This window comes from Cavia porcellus, unplaced genomic scaffold (assembly GCF_034190915.1).
Source record: "Cavia porcellus strain 051 isolate PalLab524CR breed Dunkin Hartley unplaced genomic scaffold, mCavPor4.1 scaffold_10, whole genome shotgun sequence".
NCBI classification, from domain to species: Eukaryota; Metazoa; Chordata; class Mammalia; order Rodentia; family Caviidae; genus Cavia; species Cavia porcellus.
The window spans coordinates 71,566,435-71,591,903 of record NW_026947493.1 but is presented as its reverse complement, the minus strand read 5'-3'; the positions used below and the strand labels follow the sequence as shown (position 1 = coordinate 71,591,903).

General features: G+C 32.4%; 1 protein-coding gene across 5 annotated transcripts in view; it reads left to right on the top strand.

Annotated features, from left to right (window-relative positions):
- Positions 1 to 25,469, top strand: part of Stk3 (serine/threonine kinase 3) — a 318,102-nt gene that overhangs the window by 68,528 nt on the left and 224,105 nt on the right. The gene's annotated exons all lie outside the window — the stretch shown is intronic.

Here is a 25,469-nt window from a genome sequence, read left to right as displayed (position 1 = left end):
ACAAAACAAAACAAGCAATATTTTGCATTTATTTTCACAAATATCCAGATATTTAAAATTGGTAGAGCTAGATTATGTTTTTATTTTTGTGAAATCAGTGATGTGTGATGAGTTACTTAATAAAAGCTTTTATGGTTATGTATTAACCTTAAGTAAGTGGGGTATAGTATTTAGAAATATTTTACATAGGGTAGCAGTACATATGCTTTATTTGGATAATTTCTTAGGACTATAGTGACCTTTTTGTATGTGAGTGGCCAGGATAATGGAGTAATTTGTAACTCTGCAGAACAATAATTCAACTACTATATGACATTATTATATGTTGTCAGACATATTTTAGTAAAATACATTCAGAAAAAAGTACTAAACTTCTTGAGTCAAATTGTGGTTAACCAGAATCATTTGAAAGTTTGGGGAAATATATTGTAAATTTATCCTACTAATTTTTTTGTCTGTTAGAGAAATTAAAGTAAATAGGATTTCTTTGTAAAGGATGTGAAACAGAAGTTAAAATAATCCCTGTTTTGACAGAATGGATTAAGTGATCTGTGACATTCTAATTACATATTTTAGAATTTCTGTGGTGCTTAACTAGCATTTATATAAATAAGATGACTGAAGTGGCAGAACAGTGCTTTAGTTGAAAATAATTATATGCTAGTTAGAAAACTATTTTCAAACCATTTCAGGGCTAAATTCAATGAATTTGGTGTTTACGATTATCAACTGGAATATGAAGTAAAAGCAGGAGAAATGAAACAGTTGAAATATTTCTTTTTATCGTTTTTAAGTGTTAATGCTACTCTTTTGAATGTGGAGGAAGTCTTTAATCCAAGAAGTTCACTTCTTGTTGCCATTAATAAGAAACTGTGAAAGTATCATGTAGTTCTTAAAGATTGATGTGTTTGTGATCGTTATTTTCAGAAATTGCCTTCATCAGTTATCACAAGAAAGATTTTACCCTTTCATATTCTGTTAAAAAACAGTGCACTAAGCATGTTGAGGAGTTTATATATTTGCACATGGATAAATATGTGACAGTTTTATAGTTATTGTTTATATTTATCCATGTAGTATATTTATGCAAGTCTAATTGTTGTCACATAACAATTGTCCTTGTTTCTGGGATGGCATGGGAAAAATCTAATTATCATGTATGAAAAAATATCCAGAGCTACACAGGGAATGGCCAGGAACCAAAGTTTATAATCTGTCATCTTGATGACAGTACCTATCAGATCTCAAGAGCATTAATATCTTCCTTTTCCATCAGGAAGACCTTTTTCATTATTTGTCCGTGCTCTTATGAGTACCAGTATTGTTAAAGTTAGCAATATAAGGGTATGTATTGGATGTGAGGGCAATCTGGCTGAGACGACTGTCATCCTATTGATTAACGTGGTCGATTTAGCGCATCTAGCTAGCCAGGAGGGGTCCCCTTCTTCCCTCAGTGCCCCATGTGCATTCCTCCAGAAGCTGGCCGGGTCAGTGGAAAAGGATGACTGTTCCCCCTCCCCTCCATAGAAGAAGACTTGTTTCCTTGGTTAAGGGTATGTGAGTAGCTGCACTCCCCTACTAAAACTCCAAACAAGTTCTCAAGAATATGTATCATCTTTTTTTTTTTGTTTTTAAATACCTAACCGTTGTAAATATTTTGTCATTTTATGGGAATGTTCATTGTCTAAATCTTCATCGTCTAAATTTCAGAGGCATGGCTGTTACTGATTTGCTAGCTTTTGAAAGTATGACTAGTAAAACAGTTGCCATTTATTTATTAAACAGGTATAAAATTCACTCTCAGAGTTGTTGAATTGTCACAAAACAATAAATCTTTTCCTAGCTTTCAGTGCTTATGTGCTCTTTTGCTTTTTGCTGTGTGCTTTATTCTTCAGTGTGTACTTTAAAAATAGTACAAGGAATTGTGACTGTTTTATTGTTTGTATTTATCCGTGTAGTATATTTGTGCATTTTATTGCTCTTTATTCCTTTTTACATTTCCATGTTGCCTTTAGAACTTCTATGTGTATTTTCTCATATATGGATAAAGTGATGAAAAGGTCTAATTTTTGGATGAAAATGTATTTCGCTGCATTTTTAAGCTATATAATGGCCCTTTAAAGAATTTCAGATTAGCGGTTGAATTTAGTATTTAAAATATTTATTTCGTAATCATGTAGTTTCCCATTGTCTTTACTGATATTTCTTGCTGTTGCTTTGTTGATGGTAATTTATCATAGTTTTTTTCTATTTGCTTTTAACATTTTTATTTTTGGGTTTCAACTCTTTACTTTGATGTACTTACTTGTACTTTTTTCTTGGTATTTATCCTTGTGGCATTCTTATTACATCTTGTTTCTGTATCTTGATATTTATCCTTAGTTTTAGAAAATTCAGTTTTTATCACTTTTAAAGTACTTTTGACCTATTCTCATGATTTTTCTGGGTTTCTAATTATATACTTTTAGTTTTTCTTCTTTTCTTTCATTATGTACATTTTTAGTTTTCTTTTTCCTCTGTGTAATTTTTTCTAACACATCTAGTGCACAAATTCTTTCTTTTCTTGTATGTGATCTGCTGTAAATCACCCACTATATTTTAAATTTTAGTTTGGCTTTTAGATTCTATAATTTTCATTTAATTATTTTTAAAAGTCTCCAACTCTATAAAAATTAAAAATCTTGTCCTTTATTTCATAGAACCTACTATAGTCTGTAATTTGTCTGAAAACTTCATTTTCTTAGTTTCTTGTGGGTCTGTTTCTGTTACTTATCTTGGTTTTCATATTTGTTTCTTTTTGCCTGAGTATCTTTGAAAGAATGCTATTATATAAAATATAGCAGAGATTATTTGGGCCAAATGATAACACCTTCTTCCATTCTGCTTCTACCTACTGGCTAGAGCTAACAATCTGTAGACCCCCTTAATCTAATCAGAGATACTGACAACTTGGATTTGGGCTTTGATCTCCCATTATAGGGTATACTCCTTTAATGTTATGGTATTCAATTTCTTGGCAGGTTTTGATTTCCAGTCTTTGTCCTCTTTGTTTTGTGAGACATTCAAAAGCTTGCTCTGCTAAGCCTCTTGATCTTTATTCCATAATTTTTAGATACCTTGAAAAAAGTGGCCCTTGTTGTTAGGCTTGCCTCTTAGGTTTTCTTTTCTCAGATCTTGACTCCAGACAAAAGACACTGCCTTTGTATCTTTATTAGTCTTCAGATGGACTTTTAAATATATTTTGTCCAGACGTTTTAGTTCTTTCAGCAAGAGAGTGGCCTGCATTGTCTAGTATATCATTACCAGAAGTGAAAGGCTTTTCTAACAGTTTGAATTTTTTAACAGTTAGATCTTAGGTTTTGTTAGAATTTACTTTTGTGAGTGGTATGAGGAAGGGACTTTTTTTTTCTGCGTTCGCTTGATTTTGTATCTTCAGATACACGGTTACACTTCAGATCACAGTTATTATAAGTAAACTTTCTCAGTGGACTTGATAGTTCAGTCTACTTGATTCAAACCTTTTCTTTTGAATTTAGACTTTATATTTTTACAAATACTATGTCATTCATTATAGAGAAGAAAGAAAATTGGATGAGGCTGATAATGGGTCTTAAATTTTAAAAATTTGTATTAAGAGAAGTGACTCTTGGAATACCACCTAGATTAAAAAAAAGGTAATACTGTTTTGGTGAAATTATGCTTATCTTTGAAAGAAATCTCATGGGGCTGGGGATTTAGCTCAGCGGCATAAGCACCTGCCTTGCAAGCAGGCGGTCGTGAGTTCGATACCCGGTACCGATAAAAATGAAAAAGACAAAAAAAAAAAAAAAAAAAAAAAAAAAGAAAGAAAGAAATCTCATTAAGAAAAATGATTCTTGAGTTTAAATTATTAATGCTTGCTTGTTTTTGATCAATTATAGGTTTTCTTGAAATTTAAAAATTTACAGTACAGAGAAAAAACAAATTTTTAAAGTTACATACCTTTAAAAAAACATTTGAGGGGCCAAGGATATAGCTCAGTGCCACAGCACCTGCCTGGCAAGAGTGAGGTCATGAGTTGGATCCTCAGTACCAAAAAAAAAAAAAAATCAAAACAAAACAATCCCTCTTGTGTCAAGTGTTTTTAGTGTGAAATATAAGCAATGTTTTTTAATTACTTCCATTCTACCTGCATAAGTACATAACTTGTCACTTTTTATGTACCGTAGATTTCATTTTCATAGTAAGAATTGTCTCCTGGAATAAAAGCTGGATTCATATTTTGGTGGTTTTGTGTCTTCTCTTTATCCTCTCCCTCAACTTTTCATTTCCAGTTAAGTCATTTTGCGTTCATGAATGTCTAGCTTAAAATATCATCTATTGGAAAATTTCTCATTTTTTCAGGAAGGTTATTGTCTCTATTGTAATTTATTAATTAATAGAATAAGTCTTTATTGCATATTGTTACATAACCAGCCCAGTAAGTGGTAATTGTAATTATTTTAATTTTTACTGTTATTTGCTTATTTGGAATACTAATCAAGTTGAGTTGGCTTTTTGTTTCCTTTTTGTGCCTATCTTTGCCTTTTATTGTTGGTCTTTTTGATCTGTTTGCAGGACTTGCTTTATAGTTCTTAACATTATTTAAAGTGTTATAAAATGAATTATTGTCAGAATAGATATTAAAGAATGAATTTCAAAATTTTACTTGTACTTTTTCTTTGTGAAACACTTGGGAAAAGATAAAGGGATAGAATTTTTGGGGGTTTAATTGGTCTTTTTCCAGTGCTGTAATTGAGGCTGTGTAGTAAGAGGTGGAGATTGTATTTGTATAAGGACTAACAGTTGATGTGGGCAGATCACTGAGTTGACAAATAAGGTGTTTATGAATTGTAATAGCTGATAATTCTGACAGCTGATAGTGGTATAGAATCTGGATGAAAGTGAAACTCCTATATTCCAGTGGATGATGAAAGATTTCTCTGACTTTCTTGGTTGTAATATGGGTAAAAAAATCACTATCATTGAATTCTTTTGGTTTATAAGTATTGAGGGAGCTTTAAAGTATAATACAGTGACTTAAATTCCAGATTTCTGTAATCTGACTTGCTCAAACACAGCTCAAAGTGTTTAATAACTGCTTTTTTCCACAGTATTTCCATCTTTTTAAGTTGGTGAAACCTGTTGATAGAGAACCCAGCTATGTTATCCTATACTTGGACATCAAATTTAGTCAGCTTTAGTATTTGGGAGAATAACTGTGGTTGCTTTCACCAATAATTTTAGTATTTTTGTCTTGGAAATATCCTAGAGTGGCACTGCTATAGGTAAGCCTTTGATAAATGTTGGTTGAATTGAAGCATTTCTTTGGCTGTTCTATTTCTATCTACTTGGTATATTTTTGTGGATAAATTGCAGTTACATGACTACTACTATTTGGTATTGTGGTTGTTGAACAGATACCACCATATACCAAAGAAGGACTGTTAAAACGTGTATAACTTTTGTATATGTAAAATACCATGTTTGTTGCATTATTTCTCTGATTTTTACAAAATTTGTATAGTACCTCACTACTGATTTTTTGCTTGTATTTAAAAGGTGTATCTTGATAACTTTCACCATAGAACTTCTTTTGCTTATGAAAAAGAGATCTATGTTTTTTGTTACTAGTTTAAATTAATGGAAGCATCTTTTAATATTTTTTTGAGCAGATAAGTGTTTTCAAGTTAAAAAATAAAGGTTCAGTTATATTTATGAGAATCGTGTTTGAAGTTTTCCTTGTTAGGAAATTAAAAAATATTTATATTACATGCCATGTAACATCCACACATTTATTCTTTTCAGATATATATGGCAATATAGGAATGCACAGTTCTGTGAAATTGAGACTTTTTAAAAGATTATATTTTTAATTAGAGGCTTTCAAAGTGATCTTTCAATAATTGCGAAGCTATACTTTCATGTATGGAAGAAATAGTCTGTGTCTTAGATGTTTATTGTATATTTGGAACCGTTTTTAAGAAGCTGCCTAAGGTTATTCTCTCTACTTCGGTGTATTTTTTGATTTGGCCACTTGCTTTATTTCAACGTAGTATACTAGAAATAGCGTAAGTTCAGATTTTCAACATTATGAATTGTAACTTTGGCTCATGTACAAACTGGATTTCTGGTGTATGGGAAAATCATTTAACTGACACGGACTTCAGTTTCCTCATATGTTAGGTAATAGATAACATGTGTATAGTACTCTACATTTTGCTTAACAGCTTTATTGTACATTGTCCATTGAATTGAGAGATTCAAAACATGTTTATTGATCTAGACTCAGTGTACCTCATAGAGAGACAAATAACCCTAATAAATGTTGCTGTTTTTATAGGGTCTACATAGTAGATGAAGTAATAGGTGTATATGAAGTATATGTATGTAAAAAGCTAAATTGAGTTATGTAAAGAGTTACAAGTTCTTTCAGGAGAGTGAGAAGCAGTTCGCCTAATGTTCAGAGGAAAAGAATTGCTTAGCAGATTCTTGGAAGAGTAGGAGTCATCAAAACAATCTCTAAAAGGGCAGAGCTCCCCTCCCCCATTTTGCTAGCTTCTGAACAGGGCTTGGCATATCTAGATTTGCCAGTATTCTCAAGAAATATTTGTTGAACAATTGCATGGGTAAATGAATCAGTCAAAGCAGAGAGGGCAAAGGTCATCTTAGAAGAGAGAGTAAGTGTATACTAAAATATATTTGTCTTTAAAGGCCCTCTATAATACTGAAGTTACCCAAAAGAGAATGTACCTATCATTTGATTTAAGTATATTTTTTTCATAGCTAATAAATTGGTCAAAATCATTGCCATATTTTAGGTTAGAATCATGTTGTTGTTACATAATTTTGTTTTTCCTTCTTTTTTCCATATTGAAAAAAAGCAGAATATGCTGTCTCTATCATTTTGTGAATGTCTTTTTAGGTTTCTGTTCATTTTATCTGTTTCTTGAAATGTATATGGTACTTCTTTGAGATGACGTTCTTTAGGGCTTCCTAATTTCTTGTTCTAATGTAGACTCATTGCTTTTTAGGTCTGCTGTACAGCTGCATCCTTGGGATTTCTTTTTCACTGGATTCCTTGGTTAGTGCCATCATTTTCTTATATATTTCCTCTTTCTTTGGTTTTTCACCTTTGTTTTGTATGTTCCCTGAACTATCTTCTTTGTGCTAGAAGAGTAAGAGATCAACTATTCAAGTCCTTACGTATCTAAAAATGTCTTTAATTTGCTTTTGTATTTGGTCAGTAGGCTATGTAGAATTTAAATTGAAAATAATTTTTTTTCCCATTGTTGTAGGCTTTTACCCTGCTTTGAAAACTTCTGTTTCACAAGGAGCAAGATATTTGATAAGGTTATGCCTAGATGTGAGTTCTTTGTATTAGTTACACTTAGCACTAAGTAGTTTCTTTTGAAATAAACACTTTGTCTTTCTTCAGCTTTGGCAATTTTTCTTTGATGATTTCTTCCTGTAGTTTCTTCAATGAGTGGTTAACTTTCCAAAAATTTTTTTGTCTCTCTCTGTACCTTTTTTTTGTGGGGGGAGTAGAAGTTCATTCTGTTTTATTTCCTGACTCTTCTAACTGAATTTTTGTATTTTAGCGCACACACACACACACACACACACACACACACATATCATACATGAATCTACATATATACATGATTTATATATATATATATGTATAAATGTATGATATATATATATATAAACTTTGTTGGGTGATTCTTTTCTATAACAGTGATGCTGATACATGGATGCAAAAACTTTTCAAATTCATTTAAAAACAATAGGTTTTATAAAAAGTTATTTTCTGTTTCCTCTGGTGCTATTGTTTCACTTACTTCATTTGCCCTGCTCATGCCTTTGGGACTGGAAGCTGACTAGCTCTCACTGAAAGCACTGGACAATGTGTTTTGACTGACAGGCCTAATGTGAAAGTGAATGAGTTGGGAGTTTGCTTTTATAGGGAAGCTCCCCCACCAACAGCTCGCCCAAAAGGCTGTTGATTCAGTTCTTTAGAGATTAGCCCCACCCCTTTTCCTTTGTCTTATTTTATTCTAAGAGTAATGCCAGAATACATATAATCTACATGTACTTGGGAGTAGGGCAGATTGGCAACAGGAAGTAATTGTTTAATTTTTTTCTTTCCAGCTTCCACAGAAATGCTAAACTTTCCATCCCTCTTGTCACACATGCCCTCTTACCCCGCAGTTCCAAGCTTGGAAGCTTCCTGGAGTTTACTTGTTAGATCAGTCTTTTTGTCTCAGACCCCTTCTTTGCCTGCTCTTGACTTTTTTTCCATAGAAATTTCCCCAAATTTGTCAGATCTTTCTGTGTTGATTCTTTCATTGTTCTTCGTTTTGTTTTAAAAGTTCTCTTACTATCAGTTTCATGGAGTGTCAGAGAGAGACAAATAATGAACAAATTAACTATGAATTCGGTTTTGTTCTTGTAGGAATCAGTGTTATTAATAACACTTCCTGCCCCAGTGTCATATGTATACTGTATACTTTCATACCCTTAGGAGTGCAAATTAGTATAACTTTGAGGAATAATTTAATAATGTCTTTCAGTTGAAGTTGTATGTACTTTGGGATCCTCTGCTGGTTGTCTTTCATTTCAACCTTTGAGAAATCTCACACAATTGTACAGTGAGATTTGTACAAAAATGTTGTGAGAAACAAATGACAGAAAAAGAGCTCAACAGAAATGAGGCAGAGAAGATTGGATGGTAGGAACAGCTATTTTGGAGAAAACAAGACATCATAATAGCTAGTGCTGATTTAGTATCATCTTGCTTTGAAGTCCCATCAAGCTTTTATTCTTCTGTCTTCATTGGTCTTAACAGGTTATATCTTATTGGATTTTATTATATGTGATAATATAAGCAAAAACTTTTATAGACAAGGAGATTATACAGAAACCATTGTTCATTTTCTGATAGTTGGTTCTAAATACCCTGTAATACTGTCATTCTCTTGAATGGTTTTACATTGTCTTGATATGTTTGGTGCTACAGTATACGAAGTTATACTCAAATATTTCAAGGAAAGAGACACTATGGTAACTACTTTTATGTCAGAATGTCTTGTGGTGAAACACTATTTTGTTTAAATGGTTATGCTTTGACCTGCGCTGTTTTGTTGTTATGCCCTCTTTTATCTCAATCTCCTTTTTTTAAAATTACTTACTTTATTTTTATCTTTTTAATTAAGGGAAAAAATGATACATTATAGTACCCCACTTTGATTTTCTATTAACTTGATTTGAAACCCTGTATAGCCCTCCCCATCTTGCTTTGACTGATTTTCCTCTATTCTGTTTTGCTTGATAGTACTAAGTTCAAAAGTATAGGCAAAACTGCGAAGACAGTAAGATTTATTATGATGCCCATTCCGGTTGACTATTATCTTCTTTTAAAGTCCTGTAATGTCTCCAGTGTTTTGGTTTTATTCTTTACTGTTTTGTTCAATTTTATTATAACTGATGATATAGGCAATTCTTTTTAAGATAGCAAGAGGCAGTATGGTAATCATTGTTGATCACCTAGTATTTTGTTTTTACATTATCTTTTATGTCCATCCTTTTGATTTGACTGACTCTATTCTGTTATGTCACATTTGGTTTTACTCTCTTCAAAAAAAAGTAATAAGAACTGTGGGAGTAATAAAACCCAAAATGTGTAATTGTCATTGTACAAAAGAAAGGAAAAGAAAGTGCTCTAAAGAATATAACTGCATATATATTTAAGTGTATAAGATAAATAACCATATTGAGTTTTGTTGGATCATTGAACAAAACTGTCTCCAGTCTCACTGTTTGAAAGTCCACTTTATATGCTTTAATTTTGTAACTTGAACAACTATTTCTAAGATAACAATATGTAATCTATTAACTAGTGATTTCCTACTGTTTATGTTTTCTGAAATTTTGTACAACTTGTACCCTTTTTCTATTTTTTTTCTTTTTCTCCTTAAATTAAAAAAAAAAAAAAATGTTGTCCGAGCAGAAAATTGGAAGCAAATTTAAATGTTGATGGATAATAGTTCTTGGACTGGAGACTCACTCTGGTTTTTTCCATATTAGTTGCTCTTTGGTAGTGTTCTGGTTGAAATCTACAAGAATACCTGATGTCCAACTGAATGTAGGAAAATTACATTGAAATACCAAATAGGTTTTTTGGGTTAAAACTTATGTAATAGCATCCGTTCTTAGAGCACTTGTTAGAATTTGTCTTTACCTGTGTGAGATATATTTTTTTAATACTGCATTGCTTGTGCATGGAAGAACAGAGAATAATGAAGAAGAAATTACAGACTGAGAAGAGTAATTTTTAAGAGATGTTTATATGTTTTCCTCAAGGCTGGAGTAGGCTTGTTGTTTTATAGTGGAAAATATTGGTAATTCCAGTTTTCTTTGATTACCACATTTTTAGAAGTATAAATGTAAAGGACTTTTTATGACCATTCTGTGTGGTGTATTCTCAGTGATAGTTTTAACTCATTGATGTTTGTTTCAACCCATGTCAAATATTTGGTAGGTATTGTAGAAACAGTACTCATATAATAATTGTTGTAGCCAAACACTTTCTCGGTGTATTACTGTCTGTGTATTATTGCATTTAACCGTCATATGAGGATTTAACAACAACAACAACAATAATAATAACAACAATAACTAATAGTTTAAGAACTATTATTAATTCATTTTCCAGATGAGAAATGAAGTCAGAGAGGCAAGTAGATTATAGGGAAATAAAGAGCTGAAATTGTAGCTAACTGCTAGAATTGAGCTATAGTTGTAAAGCATACAGGATCTAGGGCCAGAAAGCCTAGGTTTGAATTGTGCCTCTGTTTCATGCTGTGTGAGTTTGGGCAAGGTTGTAACTTATTTGACTGAATTTCTTCATCTGCATTAAAAGATACAAGAAAACTACCCTGTCACTGAGTTCTTTAAAGAGTACATGTATATAAAGTGTCAGAATAGTGCTTGGCAAATAAAAAGTTCTGTATTTGCTGTTGTCGTTATCAACATCCTCATATTATCTTAGACAGATGAGAGTGTCTTTGGATTGTGCACTTTATCTATCAGATGCCTTTGGGTAGAATAATACAGGGGATTATAGAACCAAGAACAGAATACTAGCATTTGCCGTTGAAATGTTCAATAATTGCTGTTAATGAGCAATATATGCAATCTGTAACACAGAATTTACATTTTTATGTACAACGAGTTTTAATATAATCTTTAATATAATCAGGCAGTACCTATTCAGAATATACTGGAATATTTTATCTTAATATTAGACTTATTAATGCCTTGCATATAATAACCTTTATAATAAACATTTGATTTGTGGCACTTAAAATATGTTGTTTTAGATGTATTTAAGCATATAACATTTATATGTTTTGATATCAAAATGTGGTCTCAATGGACTATTAAGACAGGTTTTTCTTGGTGAAAATTTACCAAATTATTTTTATATCACTGCTAATAATAGACATATTTTTCTAGTCGAAAAAGTGCATTTTTGGAGCTTACATTTGCCTCTGTGTTACTAGACAATTAATGTTTGACTTTCCTACTCACTTTGTTGTGTGTTCTCCCTTTGTGTAATAGATGCTAGTTCACACTGGATTTACAACTCTTATATATTGAGTGCTTTTTATTGTCTTCTGATCTTTTTTAGGAATCTTTTCATGTGGGAAAGGATTTTAAAATGTCTACCCACTGACTATTTTCACAGTAGAGTATCAGTTCTCTTTGCAGATCAAGGGATTATAAGCAGTGTGTATGTATGTGTATTTACATATGATATAAGTAGTGAAAGCTTTCATTTTGAATCACTAGTTGTGGACTTTTTGTAGTTTATTAATCTTTTTTTTCTTTGCCAGACATGTGCAATCCAGATTTCATAAAAGACAGCATCTCTGCTCTTATATAATAATGGTTGAAATATTCTAGTTATGTTTCCTAATATGTGTACTCTATGTTGAACAGAAGATTTGTATTTTTCTGGAAAAATTCCATAACTTTTTTGTTGTTTAAAATGTTGGATATTTTATATCTCGTCTTTACTCTTTTAGGCAGGGTGAGGCACAAAGGTGAGTGATGGAAGGAAGTTTTCCTGGTGTTTTTTTTTTTTTTTTTTTTTTTCATTTTGAATGCCTGACAGTTCTGTTATATTGTATTCTTTTATGGAAAGAGTTTGTAAAGAAATTGGAATATAGAGAGGGGAAAAAAAGTGCTCTAAAGGATACAACTGCAAGTGTGTTTAGGTGTGTTAAATAGCTGACCATATTAATGTTTTTGGTTGGATCATTGAACACCACTGTTTGCAGTCTCTCTGAATGTTCACTTTGTATGCTTTGATACTGTGACTTGAGCAACTATCTCTAAGATGATAATGTGTAATTCATTGACTGGTGATTTCTTACTGTTTTTTTTTTTTTTTTTGTAGTTCTGTATTACTTGTACCCTTACACCGCTTTGTTTTGTTTTGTTTTTTCTCTTTTTCCTTTTAAATAAAATAAAAAAAAAAAGAAATTGGAATATGAGGCTTGAATGGATGTATAGATAAACTCTTACCTGTAAGCTTAATTATTAGCCTTGAGATTCAAGTATTTCAGAGATTGTTGCATATACTTCAAGTTTCTCTAAATCATTAATGTTGCAGAAATGAGTTTTGGTCATTGTTGCAAGTAATTATATTATGCATATCATAAAAAGAAATGGAAGCAGAAACATACAAAATGTAGTCTCAATGAACTATTAATACCACTGGACATAAAACTTTCTTTTAAAGCTAGAAAAATGAAGGCAAAAGGAGAACATTTATTTTCTTTTGAAATTTATGTTTTCCTTTAAAAAATATGTTTATTTTGGGCAGCACATATACTAAACAAAAACAAAAAAACAAAAAAACCTAAAAACCCTGCCTCCATTCTGTGTTACTTTTGTTTAGGGGGGGAAAATAGAAATGAGTTCTAGATGTGGAATAACTTCTGGAGTAATGGTTTATGTCTTTCTGGAATTAGGACTTATGCTTATCCTCTTTTTTCAGGAATATCACTATTTTTGGTATTATTTTTAAATTTATGTTACCAGTTTCAACACTTGTTACAGGTTACAGAAAACGCTGTTTAAGTTTTTTTGATTAAGCCAAAAAGGGTATTTAGGTAATATAACTAAAAACCTTTACCGAATTGTGGATGATTGATTGAGGATGAAAGGAATTCCTTTAGTTTTTCTTCTGCTGGTAATTCTTCAGTGATCTCACTTTCATAGACTCCTCTCCTGGTTATAAGATGGCTGTCAGCAGTTTTCTGTTATGTCTTTCTTGTTGAAATCTTGAAAAAAAAAAGTAATAGTTTTGTGTTTTCATTACTAATAGGCCATCTGCCTTTTATGAGTACATCATTGTGGCCATTGGATTACAAAGTGCTGTCTTCTGCCTACGTTGTGTACCCAACCTAGAGCCAGAATGAAGTTGACTACTAGAAATACATTGTCTGGGAATGGGGAAAGTAGCAGTTTCCTAAAAGGATAACAAGAGTGTGTTAGCAGAAGGTTAAATAGGTACTAGATTGGCAAAAATATCTTATGTTTTATATATATTTACTAAACCTAGACAAGAAAACCTAAACACTTCAGGAACAAAAAGTAATTAAAAAACCCTTCTGAAATAACTCCACAATGAGTTTTAAACCTTGTAAGAGAATCTTGTATATCAAAGTCATTATGCTGTTGATTTTGTGCCTCAAAGGTGATGAACATTTGACTCTATTCTGTCACAGTAAGGGACAATTAAGTGTGATGTTTCCTCAAGAGGCCTCTTCTGGTTTGTCAGCAGTAAAGATTTCCTGTAAGAATTGTCTTGGAAATGCCTGCTCATGGGGTTTGGAGATCCATGGGTTACTTTAGATGAGTGGCTTAATTCTGATTTTATTTCTGATGTCCCTGGCCCCTTCTCTTACAACTATTTTTCTGCCCCAAACTGTATTATAGTCCTAGGGAAATGAGACCTTTTTATTTTTTTTTAATTTTATTTAAAGAAAGACTAAACAAAACAGAAAATAGGTAGAAATAATACATGCATTCAGAGAAAAAATAAACAGTAAGAAATCACTGGTTGATGTTTACATATTGTCATTTTACAAATAGTTATTCAAGATACAAAAATGGAACATGTAAAGTGAGAATTCAAACAGTGAGACTCAAACAGTTCTGTTCAACTGTTCAATAAAAACTTAGAAATATGGTTATCAATCCTATACACTTAAACATACATGCATTTATCCATATCTTCAATTGTGTTGAGATAGAAAAAACCCAAGCAGGCTAATATCACTCTGAACAGAGAATAATACTATTGCTGGGTTTCACATTATGACACACCAGAATCAGCACTGGGTTCTTTAGTGACTCTTTTTCCTCAAAGTATCAGTTCATTTCATCATGTGTCATAAGATCAGCTCTCATAAACTGTTTATAGATTCTACACATGTATGAGTCTTAACATGTATTTCTGTTGTTTCTATATTAGAAGTAGAAACGAAACAAAGCAACACAGAACAAAACATATTCCTATAAACACATGAAACAAAAAAGACATATAAGACCATTGTGCAAGGACTTGTACCATAGTTCCTGTGTTGTCTCTTGTTATCTTCAATAGAACTGGCTATATCATCAGACATAGTATAACTGAATATATCAGTATATAACAGTATTAATAAAAACACAACTTTGTATATAGTATAGAACTTCAAAAACTGGCAGTTATCAAGCCAGAATGTATATTGTAGGGTCTTGTCTTCTTCAGTGTAGTTGCCTATAATCCCAAACTTGATACTATCAATCATATTAGTTTTTTTTAATTTTATAGAATCTGAAAATGATTTTATAAGTTCATATAAATTGCACAGAATAGTGGATTACATTTTGGTGTACTGCAACTTACATATAATTTACATGGATTTTTTTTTTTTTTTCGGAGGTATTGGCTTGGCTTCCCAAAGTCCTAAGTTCCAACATGGCGTGTATCTCAGGAGACACTGCTAGTTCTCCCCCTGGAAGGGCTGCAGTCTGCCACCCTGCCTCCGCTTACCAGGGAGGGGAGGTGCTGGCTTGGCTTCTAGGAGTCCTAAGCGGAATGAGACCTTTTTATGTAGATATGATTCTGTCTCCCACTGAGTGAGATTGACTTCTAAATGTTTTTCACATTTGCTTTTTAGTATTCCAAGCCACAGTATAAAAATTAATAGAAACCCAGTGCCTCTCCATTGTAGGATTAGAGTGTTGGAAGTTTTCATAGCAATCATGTGCCACCATGTCTTAATCTATGATTAAATACTTCATATACACACGCTTCATTATGTCTTTCGTAAATTTTTGATTGGATTAAACACGTTATGAGTTTTCCACATTACTATATAGTCCCCTGAATAGGCTATCCTCTTTGCCTTACCTAAGTAAATTAAGCTTACAGAAGTATTTCTTTGTCTTCCCTTACTGGTTTCTTCTTGGCATTTTTCCCAGTTCTATTTCTCTTTCGTCAGTCAGGCCCACCTTCATGCACCTTATTTTTATATTTTACATTCTTGCCTGAGCAGATTGCCTGTCATGCCAGCTCTGCAGTGAGCCCCTCTGTGTGTATAAGCCTGACCCATCATGGCATACTAGATATGGAGCCAAAAGACTAAGCTGCAGTGCCTGGGTTGTTACCTGCTGGCTGTGTGATTCTGGGTGTATTATGTTAACCCTATCCACTAAACTTCAGATTTCTAATGCCAAAAAAAGATCTAATATCACGTTATTTTTCTCACCTGTATCAGTGGTTTTTTAAGAGGGAAAAAGCTGGTAAGTGTCAGCATTCTGTATCCTGAGAAGTTTTATACAAATTAAATTGCTACTTTAGATAAATTGCTGGTTTTATACAAATATAAATTGCTACTTTATTACTTTATGGCAAAAAGTTTTAAATTACTAATGATTTAAGAATTTTATCATGCTGCTGAAATAATGATCATTTCTAGAAAGTCTGAATTAATTGTAACAAATCAAGAAATGTACAGAAGTAAATTTTCCAGAAAATGGAAATTTAGGCTCTCCTTTGGCAAATTTTGAATTTTAATAGTTTGAGGAGTTCTTTTAAAATTATCTTTCATGATTATTTGTACTTTTAACCTGCATGTAGATTCCCCTTCTCCCATTTTTTAATTGTATGAATTAAGGAAAAAACTTAAAATAAGTACATTGTAAAATTTCAAATAGGACAAAAAGCATAAAAGAGAAAGTTAATATGTATTTCTGTTCCTATGCTTTAGTTTCACTTCCCTGAGTTTATTAGTTAATTCCTTGTGTGTTCTTTCAGCTTACATGTATGCATGTCTTGTTTTATACAAGGCATTCATACACTTTGTCTTGCTGTAAACTTCTGATATGTTAGACACCTTCTCATGCCAGTGTGTATAGGTTTTATGTATTTATAACTCATTTTTAAAGAAAATGTCATGGATACAAATGAATATAGCTTTTCAGTTTTTTGCTGTTAAAAGTTGCAGAAATTGTTTTACATATGTATTGGTGTATTTGTATTACTAGAGCCATCAGATATATTCTGAGAAATGGAATTATTGTGTCAGAGGGTATATTCATTTTTAGTAACTTTTTTGGGAGAGTTGTGAGACTGCTACTTAATCAGATTTTTTTCTTAGAAGGTAAGGCAATTCAGTTGTGGAAAAAGACTAAATAGGTGCAATGCTGAGTCTACCTCACTTATGAAATGAATTTTGCTTTTGGTGCCTTCCTGCTTCTAATTTTTTTCTAATTTTGTTTAAGATTTTATTATTAATTGTCTTGGAATTTTAAGCAAGTTTATACCCATTTAGCTACTAGTATGGACTCTAACAATTGCAAATTATTATTATATTCTCCATACTACTTTTTCTACACGTAGGATCTGGTCTGAGTTCACTGTCAGAATTTTCTTTTTAAAGGTTAAAGTATAATCAACTCATTTTTCCACTTAAAAATTTGTAGGTATACAACACAGATTGGCCCTAATCTGACTTCTCATTTTATACTGTTATCCTGTACATACTACATTTGAACATAAAGAACTGTTCACTGGTACTGGACCGCATATATTTTTATGCCCATTGTATTTGCATGCAGTGATATTTCTTTCCCTCTGTGGCTACCTGATAAACTTTGTTCTTCAAGAACCAACCGAAAAGTTAGCGTCTCTGTGAAACTTTACCTGAGTGGGAAAAATGATGAAGTAAAGTAGTTGAGGCTGGCAGGAACTGTACTATTTAAGATCTTGAAAGTTTATTAGATGGGTTGGATTTTAAGAGTACTGGTTCTGAAACAATTTGCTTTAAGAATTTCTGTCTTGGAGTGTTCTCGTAACTCATCTTGTTATTGTAGGCATTACTTAATATTATAAGTTTTCCCCTTACCATCCCACAAAATTCTGAGGATTGTGAAGATGGGGCAGTATAACAGGCTTTCAGTAAGCTGTTGTTAGTGCTCACCTTCTACAATTGTGTTTAGGTATCAAACTAAGTGATACGTGCAGAGTGAGCTGATGGTATGAACTCAGTAATTGTAAAGGTGTTGTTATCACTGGTTAGATAAATCCTGACTGGGAAATATGGATTGATGTCTTAAAAATGATGAATTTAGGCCTATACATTAAAAGACTATAAAGATTAAGGTCTTATGAAATGTCATTGGCAGAGAGACTTAAAATTTTGTTAGATGTCCATTTGTCTGAAAAGGAGAACTGTGTGTAATTTTTCATATTCTTGTTATCTAATAAATACTAAATGTAGATTTAACACATTGTTTTGTATGTATAAATAATTCCATCAGGAAGGTAAAGTGTAAGGTTTTCCAAGGCTCATTTTTTAGAAAATCAAATTTTAAATTTTGTATGAACTTACAAAAGGTTCACTTGCGTGTATTTTCATTGACATAGAAACATTAAGGTATTCTGTGTATGTTAAAAACATTTGTGCGTATGCCCTTGAGATAAGGTGGTGGATGCAGTTTTATCAAAACCATATATACATATTACCAGTGACATATTAAATGTATCATATTATTACACTAATCATAGGACTGTAGAAGCAAAAGTAACTAGAGGACTAAAGCCTATCAAAACCATCTTTTTGTTTTTGTACAATGAAATTCTTTTTAAATTTGCTAGTGAATTTATACGGGTATTGAAACCAGATGTAGATTTCCATCTTCTAATGTATCAGCTCCACTATGAAAGCCTTATTTTCATCCCTGCTTGCTGAACATTTCATTCATGTTTTATAATTTGTCTACCACTCTTCATTTTATTTTTTTAAACACACTATAAAATGTGATACAAATGATTTTAAAATGATATCCTCCATTTATATAGTACCTGAAATGAGATTCAACCTGTGACATTTTGAAGATAACCTAATTAAATCCACAAATGAGGTACTGTATTGATAAAATTTTTCATTTGAAATAATGCTTATAGAAATTAAAATAATTGTTAACTATGGTTTAAGAATGGATTTGATACTTTCCTGTCTTCTAACTGAAGTCTTCGGTTGTCTCCTTCCTCCTGAAACAAATCCTCTCTCCAATCCCTCACTCCCACGTGTTTTCATTGTAAATCTGGATATTTTAAAATAGTTGGATCAGTCTTTTAAAATGAATGGTATTCTTACAGAAATGAAAAAGATCTTACTTTTATTGTATACGGTAATGGGAAAAAATTGCTACTTTTGGTGATTGGTTATGTTTAGATATAAATGAAATTTGTTAAAACAGAGGGTTTGAAAACAAAACTCCCGTTTATTTAGGACAGTTGTCATCAGCTTCTTTATTTTTTGCTAATGAAATGGTCAGTGTGTGAATAAAAGACATGAAGTAAATGATATAAATATCTAGATCAAGGCCTGCTATCTAATATACACTAAATACATGCGTTCCCATCTTCTTCCCAGCTCCTTCTCCACTAGTGACACATGGTTCTTGTGGAGTGGCAGAAATCTGATACTGTTGTTATGCAAAGTTCATTTGATTGCACGTTTATTTTAAAAAGATTAGGTATATATTGCTTCTTTTTGACTAAGATCATGTGTAATAAGAAGATGGGTGTAAACTTATTCTTCCAAATTTGCAAGATTTATCTGTATTTTGGTGGTATAGGGCTGAAATTTGGCCCATGACTTCTACTGTGTTTCTTGTCTTAATGGAAGGAAGAAAAAGGTACCTTATTCATTTCTGAGTACCATTTCATGTTTATTATATTTTTATCTTTCAGTTCATTATTTGAGCTACTATTATATTTGTGGTCTTTTATATACTTTTTTTTACGCAAAGTAATTTTAATGACTCTTGATCTTTCCTTCTCAAATTAATTGCTCCATTTTTTTTTTTTTGTGCTTTTTCTGCTAGATTGGAACCCCTGGAGATTGTTAATAATTTTTTTTATTATTTAATGTACAGTAAATGCTCAGTAAGTGAGTTTTCAGTTGAATGAATGGGCTTTTTGGAGAATGCTTACTCATATGTGAACTGCTTTTGCATATGGTTTAAACTTTTGTCTGTGACATACATGCCTTTACTCTCAGCATTGTGAACCAAATGGGATAATTTTATAATTCATGCTCCATTGTTTAATTTGCTTTTCTTTTGATAACTAGTACAGTTTAGTATTTTCTTTTGTTTTGTGAATTATATATTAATTTCATTGGCCTGTTTATTGTAGTTTTATTTTTATTTTTATTTTAAAGAGAATAAAACAAAACAAAGCACATCAGAATAAAATAATGCAAGCCCAAGACTTCAAAACCAAACAGGAAATCAACAGTGGTTACCATAATGTCTCTTGTTTTCTTCGAAATAGTAGTCTGTATCTTCATGTATAATGAATTCAGACAAGACAAAATAGTATAAAACCATTCAAAACAAAAGAAGTAAAGCATTACAGGCCTTCAACACCAGACAATAGAAAAATCAACAATGGCTACCATAATGTCTCTTGTTCTTGTCAAAATAGCTGCCCATATGTTCATGCATATTGAAATTAAATAATACAAAAAAAAACCAGTCAAAACAAGGAATAAAAGCATTACCGGACTTCACAACAAGATGATAGGAAATCAGCAATGACTACTATGATGTCCCATTTTTTTCAAAGTAACTTTTCATACCATCACACATACATTCCTATAAACTCTTTAGGAGAAGTTTTAGGCATGTATGAACCTTTACATGTATATCCGTCCTTTCTATAGTAGAGGGAAAAAACAAAACAAAACAAATTATGAGAAAAACAAGAAAAAAAGAGACAAATAAATAACAAGAACAAAGAGCCCAAAACAAGGTGGTAGGAATAGGATTAAGGTTATTCTGCATAGTTATCTTCAAAAGAGTTACTCAGATTACCAAATATAAACATGCAAAAGTGATCTAATCCCATGGATGTTAACTGTTTTGTTCCAAGAACTAGTAGAATTAGTAGCACAATCATCTTAGCTATCTTAAGTGTGTGTATACAAATTTACATTTTTTTTCTTCCTTTTCTCCTTTTCCTTGTTATTTTTTCCTCTTTAACCAGTTTCTTTCCCTTTCACAATATTTATGGAAAATTTTGTATCTTATTTACTCTTTTAGTTTCTTGCACTAGGGAGACAATAAAGTATTTACACATGTAAGTTTGATTTATTTCACTTATGAATATGATCTCAAGTTGCATCCATTTACTTATAAAAGCCTCAATGTGATCCTTCTTTATACCTGAGTGTTACTCCATTGAATAAAAATACCCTATGTTATTTTTACACATTCCTCAGTTGATAGGCATTAAGGTTGCTTCCAAGATTTGGCTATTATAAGTTGTGCTGCTGTAAACATGAGTGCACATATGTCACTGTTCTTCTGGGAACATGCCTAGGGAATAGCTGGCTCAAGTAGGATTTCCAATCCCAGCCTTTTGAGGAACCTCCATACTGATTTCCACAGTAGGTTATAACAAGTCTATACTCCCACCAACAGTGCAGAAGAGTCCTTTTTCCCCACAGCCTCTCCAGCATTTGTTGTTGATATCTTTCTTGATCCTGACTATTTTTTTCTGGAGTGAGATAGAATCTCAGTGTGGTTTTAATTTGCATTTTTCTAATGACCAGTGATGTTGAACATTGTTTGATGTTTTATTTTCCATTTGCATTTCTTCATCTGAGAAGTGTGTATTCATCTCAGATGCCCATTTTTGGATTGAGACTTTGAATTTCAGGGATCTGATTTTTTAAAATTCTTTATATGTTCTAGATAGAAGTCCTTTAGTCACAGTGAACTAAGATTTTTTCTGAATTTGTGGGTTTTCTTTTCACTCTTTTGACATGCGAAAACTTCTTAACAAGACAAGATCCCAGTTACTGATTCTGAGAATTATTTCCTGTGTAGTTTGATTTTTGTTCATGAATTCTCTGTCTACCCCTATGACTTCAAGATTTCTACCTACTTTTGTCTTCTGGCAGATTTAGTATTTCTGTTTTAATATTTAGATCTTTGATCCATTTTGACTTTAGTTCATGGTGATAGACATGGATCTGGTTTTAGTTTTTGACATATAGAAAGCCAGTTTTTCCAGCACCACTTATTAAGTAGGCTGTGTTTCTTCCCATGAACATGTTTGGTCATTTTGTCAAAGATAAGGTGGCTGAGTGTGTTTGTAGTTGTGATTGTACCTTCTAAACTATTCCACTGATCTTGAGGTCTGTTTTTATTCCAGTACATCACGGTAGCCTTGTAGTATAACTTCAAGTCAGGGATTGTGATGCCTCCTGCCTTCCCTTTGTTGGCCAGAATTGCCTTTGTTATCCTAAATCTCTTTTGGTTCCACGTGAACTTTAGGAATAATTTCTCTTCATCTGTGAGGTACGCTAATGGTATTTTGATTGAAATTACGTTAAATCTGTATAACAATTTTGGGAGAAGAGCTATTTTCACAATGTTTGTTCTTCCTATCCCTGAACAATGAATGCCATTCCATTTTCTGAGACCCTTTTTGATTTCTTTTTTCAGAGTACTGTAATTTTCCCTGAGTAGATCTTTTACTTCCTTTGTTAGATTGATTCCTAACTATTTCATTTTTTTGGATGCTATTGTGAAGGGTATGGTTTTTCTTATTTCTCTCTCAGTGAGTTTGTTGTTTGTGTAGAGGAATTCTATTGAGTTTTGAGTGTTGCCTTTGTATCCAGCAACATTACTGAATTGGTTATTTTATCTAGAAGTCTTTCAATGAAGTTTTGAGCGTCTTCTATGTAGAGTATCATGTCATCTGCAAATCATGATAATTTAACTTTCCTATCTTTATTCCTTTTATTTCTCTCTCTTTTCTATTTGCTCTGGCTAATGTTTTTAGCACCATCTTGAATAGGAGTCGTGGTAATGGACATCCTTGTCTTGTTCTTGATTTTAGAGTGCAAGATTTAAGTTTTTGATCATTGAGTATGATGCTGGCTGTTGGTTTGTCATAGATAGCTTTTATCAGATTGAGGTAGATTATCTATTCTGATTTGCCATAGAGTTCTTATCATGAATGAGTGTTTGACTTTATCAAAAGCTTTTTCTGCATCTATTGTAATGATTATGTGATTCTAAATTTTGGCTCCATTCATATGGTATATTGCATGTATTGATTAGCATATGTTGAACTGTGCCTACATTCCTGGGATGAATCCCCACCTGGTCGTGGTATATGATTTTCTTGATGATTTGCTGCGTTCTGTTTGCCAGTAATTTATTGAGGATTTTTGCATCTGTGTTCATTAGGAAGATTGGCCTGTAGTTCTATTTTGGTTGAGTCTTTCTCTGGTTTTGTATTAGGGTAATACTTGATTCCAGGAATGAGTTAGGGAGACTTGTTTCCCTTTCAATTTCGTTGAAAAGTTTGAGAAATGTTGGCATTAAGTCTTCCTTGAATTTCTTGTAGAATTCAGTAGTGAATACATCTGGACCTGGGCTTCTCTTTGTTGGTAAGGTTCTAATTACATTTTCAATTTCATTAAATGAAATTGGGTTATTCAGCAGTTTTACATCTTTTTTTAAAAAAATTTTTATTTAAGGAGAATAGAAAAAAAAACAGAAAGGGTACAAGTTATACAGATTTACAGAAAAAAAATAAACAGTAGGAAATCACTAGTTAATGGATTACATATTGTCATCTTAGAAATAATTGTTCAAGTCACAAAATTAAAGCTTGTAAAGTGGACATTCCAACAATGATACTGCAAACAGTTCTGTTCAATGATCCAAAAAAACTCTGTGATATCATTTCCTATCTTATACACTTAAATATACATGCAGTTATATAGTTTAGAGTACTTTCTTTTCCTCTCTTTTGTACAATGACTATTACACATTTTGGGTTTCATTGCTCCCACGGTTCTTATTACTTTTTTGGAAGAGAGTAGAGCCAAATGTGACATAACAGAATAGACTCGGTCAAGTCAAAAGGCTGGACATAATAGATAATGTAAAAACATAATACAAGGTAAACAACAATGGTTACCATAATGCCTCCCGCTATCTCTAATAGAATTGCCTATATCAGTAGTTATAATACGATTGAACAAAACAGTAAAGAATAAAACCGACAAAACCAAAACATTGGAAACATTGTAGGTCTTCAAAAGTAGATAAAAGTCAACGAGAATGGGCGTTATAATGAATCTCATTATCTTCTCAGCTGATGCCTAAACGTTCGAACCTGATACTATCCAGCAAAACAGAATAGGGGAACATCAGTCAAAAACAAGATGGTGAGAGTAATACAGGGCTTTAAATTGAGATAATGGAAAGTCAAAGTGGGTTACTATAATATATCCTGCTATTTTTTTCCTTTAATTAAAAGGATAAAAATAAAAAAGTAAATAATGGAGTGGAGATTGAGATAAAAGAGGGCATAACAGCGAAACAGTGCAGATCAAAACATAACCATTTAAGCAGAATAGTGTTTCACCACCAGATAATCCTGACCTAAAAGTAGTTACCATATTGTCTCTTTCCTTGAAATCCTTGAGTACAACTTCGTATACTGTAGCCTTAAGTATATCAAAACAATGTAAAACCATTTAAGAGAATGACAGCATTACAGAGTATTTAGAATCGACTAACAGAAAATGAACAATGGTTTCTGTATAATCTCCTTGTCTTTAAAGGGTTTTTGCTTATACTATCGTCCATAATAAAATCCAATAAGATACAACCTATTTAGACCATTGGAGACAGAAGAACAAAAGCTAGATGAGACTTCAAAACAAGATGATACTAAATCAGTATTATCTATTAAGATGTCATTTTCTCCAAATTAGCTGTTCCTATCATCCAATCTTCTCTGCCTCATTTCTGTTGAGCTCTTTTTTTGTCAGTAGCTGTCAGTTTGTCTTCTTCATTTTGTTCTCTGCTCCATTCATTGTGGCCTCCCCGCCACTATTTCTGGATTCTTTGTATTTTTCTTTTTTTAGAATATCCTGCAAAACTCTCTGTAGAGTTGAATTGGTGGTTGCAAATTCCCCCAGTTCCTCTTTATCCTGGAAGCACCTTGTTTTTCCATCAATTTCCAGGGACAGTTGTGCAGGATATCTCAATCTTGGCTGGAGATTATTATCTTTCAAAGCTTGAATTATTTCCCCCCACGCTCTTCATGATTTGATGGTTTGTGCAGAGAAATCTGCTGTAATTCTGATGGGTGTTCCCTTGTAAGTGGTCTGTTTCTTGTCTCTGACAGCTTTCAATATTCTGTTCTTGTATTGAATTTCTGGAATTTTTATTATTATATGCCTGGGTGTTGCTCTGTTTGGGTTGTAGGTAGCTGGGGTCCTGTATGCCTTGTACATCTGAGTGTCTTTACCTTTTGCTAAATTAGGAAAATTCTCCTGGATTATTTCTGTTAGTAGCTTTTGTAGTTCACTTGTTTGTGTCCCTACTTCTTCTTTTATGTTCTTAATCCTTAAGTTATGGCTCCTCTTATCATCTTCTTGTCTTTGTATTATTGCTGTTTGTTTCTTTGTTATTTTTAAGAAGTTTTTCATTTCATTCTCCCATATTACAAGTCTGCCCTCCAGTTCAGATAGTCTGTCCTTAGTTTCTTTCAAGCTGTTATGCCAGTCTTCTATAGACTTCTTAGTTTCTTGGTAGTCCCTTTGAACCTGCTTCACGTATTCTATGCTTTCTCGGTTTTCTCCATCAAACAATTCTCCCCTCTTTTTCTGTTCTTCCATTCCACCATCTATTTTTCTTGGGTGGTGCTTAGCATTTCTCTAACTATTCTGCATACTTCTAGCTTCAGGTCATTGATAACTTCATTCCTGAATTGGTCTATGAGGCTCTCTATATGGCGCTTTATTGGTGCGGTGTCCGCTATTGCCTGTTTCTCAGAATTG